Source organism: Athene cunicularia, assembly GCF_003259725.1.
Source record: "Athene cunicularia isolate RWA chromosome 12 unlocalized genomic scaffold, athCun1 chr12_part1, whole genome shotgun sequence".
In the NCBI taxonomy this organism is placed as follows: domain Eukaryota; kingdom Metazoa; phylum Chordata; class Aves; order Strigiformes; family Strigidae; genus Athene; species Athene cunicularia.
In genome coordinates, this window is record NW_020799116.1 from 2,597,089 (window position 1) to 2,602,071 (window position 4,983).

At 41.7% G+C, this 4,983-nt stretch overlaps 1 long non-coding RNA gene across 2 annotated transcripts; it reads right to left on the reverse strand.

The window, feature by feature from the left end:
- Nucleotides 1-1,231: 1,231 nt before the first annotated feature.
- LOC113484762 lies at nucleotides 1,232-4,983 on the reverse strand. Of its 2 annotated transcripts, none has more exons than XR_003399285.1 (3): nucleotides 4,886-4,983; nucleotides 2,749-4,143; nucleotides 1,232-2,640 (listed from the first exon to the last, which is right to left on the reverse strand). It is a non-coding gene; the product is annotated as an uncharacterized LOC113484762 (long non-coding RNA). The 2 variants fall into 2 exon arrangements; XR_003399284.1 differs by lacking the exon at nucleotides 1,232-2,640 and having other exon boundaries at nucleotides 2,748-2,951; nucleotides 3,250-4,143.

Sequence of the window (4,983 nt, forward strand, 5' to 3'; positions counted from 1 at the left end):
TGCTACTGGAGTAGCCCTAACAGAAGATTTACTCCACTGAGGGAACGACACTTAAACTGCCCAGACTTGAAGCTTTACTTTCAGGACTGAAAACATTAAGTGTGGACGTGTGCAAGGACATGCCAACATAAGCAGGATTTACTTTGCTCTACAGACAAAGCTCCGAGTAGCTCAGCAAAACACATACGTGCTTCTTTCATGCAAGAGTGACTATCACCTTAACTCAGCAGTGCCTTTCTGTGCAAATCTCAAACTGTTCTGCATTGTATCGAACAACAACTCCAGAATTAGATCCAACAAGATGGCTTTTTTTTTTTTTTTCAACAAGTACATTCAGAGACTTAGCCTTTTCAGGGCTTGTATCTTGGTTATTAATAGTATCATTTGCCTTCTTTTGGAAAATTGAATTCATGTGATAAAAAGGAACTTTATGTATCAAATTCTGATGCAGAAATTCTGGTATGAGTTTTTTTGTGAAATACAGAAGTGGAAAATGCAGGTTATATGGTAGAAAATTATTTCCTTTTGTATTTGGGTTTGAGGTTTTTTTCAAATTTTATATGATTGAGCCAGCAAGGAACAATGCCAACATTTTAAAAAATCCAATACTTGTTGATTTTGTCCCATTTTTGGCAAATTTAGGCAGGCATTGCAAGATTTGATAAGAACTGTTATGTAATAGTTCAGGCAAAAAATGATTAAAAGAGATAAGTTACCATACATCTAGTACTAGGTAAGCGGATTAAAAACTGGGAACTTCAATAACTGGATTTACTAATGCCGCATAGAATAAAAAGATGAGCACAAATTTGGATTTTTGCACAGGGCAAGTGCTGCAGAATTTTCTTTGGGGAACAATCCTCTATTGGCAAAGCATAGTCAAACAGAACAAACAAATCTTTTTTGTTTTTAATTGTGATTCTGTTTAAAAGCTACAAGACAACAATTTTAGCATGTGGAATGCAATTGTGAAAGAAAATGGGTTTCCTGAATTTTCAGTGATTGACTAAAATCCACACACATACTGGTTATTTTAATTTAAGGAAAAAGGATTTTGTTTCTTTATCCTGTTACATAACACTGGATCTATTCTCCCTTGAACGCACAAGTGTGTTTATCATTAATCTTAAAGGGAAACAGTCGTCCTTCAAAATCCCTTCTGAATTTTTATGTTTTTTTCAAAGTTCGATCCCAAGTGACTGGATATGAATTGAAGATGAAAGCATGTGTTTGGGTTTTGTTTTGGGGTTGGTTTTTTTTTTTAATTAGATTACTTTAACCTCATTTATGCACAGTTCTTTTACTGTTCTTCCCAATAGCAATAGTGAAGAAAAAAAAACATTGTTTTAGAAGTGACTTCAAAAATGCAAAACATACGGTTCATACAGCATCCAGCAGAAGACAGAGTATCTGTTATTGGGTTTTAGCTCATTTTTATGAAACTGGCTGGCTTTCAGTTTGGAGATATTCTTTAATAATACCTATATTTGTCATTCTATAGTGGATTCCTTTCAAGGACTTCAAGTTGCTCAGGAGCTCTTGAAAATCATGGTGAAAACCTTGGGCTATATGAGAGTTTTTTATTTCCAGGTAGCTGAGCATCAATTAACTTGAGACGCTCCACTTCTTCCAAAAGCCAGCGTGACCACTTTGGTTCCAGACTGTTTAGCTCCTCTGAATTTGCCCCTCACTTTAGGAATCAGCTCCTGTCAAGGAACAGGCATTTCTAAACTCAACTGCTGTCCAGAAAGGGCCAGGTCCAGCCTTTCAGACATGCTTCACATTAATATGTAATTAACTTGAAGTAAGAAGAGGACCAGTGGAGTCAATCCCATAATGGCTAGGCAGTCTCGAATACAAGTAAAATAGGCCACCTGTAGCATTAAAATCACATTGATCATAGAATTTAAAGACTGTGGGGCTACTTTTCAAGAAGACCTGTGGGTTTTAGTTGTCTTTGTGTTTGACTTGTAAACCAGCAGGTTCACATGATGGAGAGTGTACCAAAAACACAGGTCATGTTTTGATTTCTGTTTGATATCTTATTTATAAATGAATTAAATGGATAAACTAAGAAAAATTAACTGTCCGGGCCATAATTTCGTCTAAAATAAACACAGACTAAAACTACACCAACTTAGTGGATTGAGTGGATTAGTGAGATATCCTGGTATGTAATAGCAATAGCAACAATTCTATTCCCGGGTTTAGTAATGCTTAAAATCTGCAATCCAGAGTCACTGCATGATGTGCAAATCCCTCACAAAATCTGCCTCCCTTTTTCATGCTCAGGATCCTTTGCCTTAGAGGGGAACCATGAAGATTGCCCCCATATAGTTTTGCATAGAAAATTGTGTTTGGAGAGTTGTTGATGTGATTGACTTATTCAGACCATCTTTTCACCATTCCTGTTTATACCCTTCTTTACAGACAGTACTGTTTACTTTGTCCCCTAGATTTCTGCTGGACTTTGTGCCTGGATAAATTTTGCTTTTTAAATTTTAATGTTTACATGTAAAATCTTTCCAGTCCCTGCAAAACCTTCTCCTTGTTCTTGCCCTGCCTTGGTCTTGAGTCTGTGAAACATCATATTCCTTTTAGCAGCCAGACATGGGAAAAGAAAAGAGTTGGGGTTTTTTCCTGAAAAAGCAAGAAATATTAAATCCATGTTGATTTCAAAATGAATGAGAATTGCTGATGAGCATATTTCAGACCTTGGTGTGATATCCCTCTCTCCATCCACCTCACCTGACAGAAATGTGATCTGACTCTGCCATACACTTGTGTTAATATGCATCCATCTGCAAAATGAGGCACTCGCATCCCTGCCCCTTGAGAGCTCTTTTACACAGTGCAAATACAGCGAATCTCTTCTGACTTTTGTGTCTTCTTGGTAGATTTCCACACGTTGTAGCCAAGCTGGGGATTTGGCCCAGTGTCTTTTTTAAACCCTGTGACCCAGACGTGGAGATTAAACAAGAGTTGTTATTGGATTAAACAGATACAAGAGGTGCTCACTGTATCAGCACGCAACACCTTAAAACTCCAGAAAGCAGCTCAGCATGTTAATGGCAAAAATAGTCTCTAAGAAAGAGAGAAAACACAAAGGAAGGGGATTGGGCTGGGGTGCCAAAGCCTGCTGCTCTGCCTGGCAAAGCAGCCACAGGGACATTATGTTCTGCTTTCTATAGCATCATAATGCTGGATACACCCAAGATCTGGTATACGAGTCATTTAAACTACACCTACCTGTAACCAGAGTGATTTTGGTCTGTCTTAGTTAAGTTTGGGTTAGGCTTGGTTATCCTATGCATGGCACCAGCACCCATTGAAATCAGTAGAACTGCAGAAGTAAAAAGACAAATAGATGAAAGCCAGACCTAAAGGAAAACGATAGTAATTTCAGGCACCATTTATATGCTTAATATTGTACACATGCTTATGCTTTGTAATTTGGGCTCTAATTTGTGATTTCAGTTACATAAGCAAGCCAGAGGAGCCAGAGGCATTAGTGCTGCCCTACGCTGCTGCAGCTGGAGGCAGAGTTCCCCCAAATATTCATCGGGCACATTCTCAGAAGTTGTGCTGTCTCATAATGAAACAGCAGACAGCGATATTTATGACACAAAAGGACTAATTATTATTATTATGATTATTATTCCACTTAGTTCCAGGTACTGTTTACATGCCTCTGACTTCAAAACAGCTTTGGCTGTTGGTTTTTTCCCCAAAACTTTTTTTTTTTTCCTAAACACAGAGACCAACCATGTGCTTTGTGTGGCTGACTTTTCTTTTAATGAGCGAGGAGCAACAGAACAAGGGAGAGCCAGAGACAGAAAATACAGGCTTTGATTCCTCTAGAGAACTTGAGCAAAATATTCCACTGCTGTCAGTGGTACAGCTGTGCTGGCAGGATCCTTCGCACAGATGAGGCTCCAGCCGCTACTTCCATTTCACCGGTTCCATTTCTGCCGGGTTTAAATCTGCACCGAGGCATCTTCAACTGCAGCTGAACAAGTGGCTGCGCCGGTGAGGAGTGTTTTGTTTTGTTCCCTAGCGTGGCCAGAGCCACTGGATCTTGTGGTCCATGGTGGAGTCCCACACGCTGCCGGCTGCCTTCAGAGGATGAGTACGAATCCGAAGCTGCAGTACACAAGAAACCTGAATCAGAAGACGTAGGTGGCAGCACGCACTACATCGTGTTATTAGTTTAACCAGGCTGTTTAGTGGAGATATGTCATCAATGAGCTGCATAGACCCTGTACCTCTATCTTCTTTTCAGTTAGGAGACTCACTCAATTTCCAGATCAGCTGGGGTACTGGAAAATCACAGGGTACACTGGAGTCAGGGAGAATTAATTGCGTGACTGTGGCACCCTGTATTTGGCACAGTGTCCTGCCAGCAAGGAGTGTGCAGACGAGGTGCAGCTCCGGAAAATCAGCCTTTTCTAGAGACCTCCCTGGAAGCTGCAGTGATGGAATTTGAGCCCCCGGCAGCCTCTGCATAGGTGATGGGCCCCACAGGTGGGTTGCCCAGGGACTGCCGTTCTAGTTTGTGGGGTCGAGGTGGGGTCTTGTGTCTGGGAAAGCCTGGGAGGGGAGCAGGGCAGTGGGGGCTGGCTGCTCTGCTTTGGTCCATCTCTGCTGCTCCCAGGGCAAGGTTCGCACCACGGGACTTCTGCGAAACACAGATGGCCCAAGATCCCCTTTTCCCCGTTACTCTGCCCCCACAATGCAAATGGTATTTTGCAGCCCGGAGGATCTGACTAAGCCTTCAGCAGGGGTTATATGAAAACGCCTCGCGAGTCTGTATGATGCCGTCCCCTTTCATTAACAGAACGAGAGGAGATGCGGGTAGGAAAGCAGAGACATATTTGAGTCATACCTCTTTGCTTGCAGCAGAAAGGCACCGGCTTGCGGTGCAAATGAAACCCGAGGCAGGACACAACGTTGCCCTGCTCGTTCCTCCAGCCGCCCCCCCCC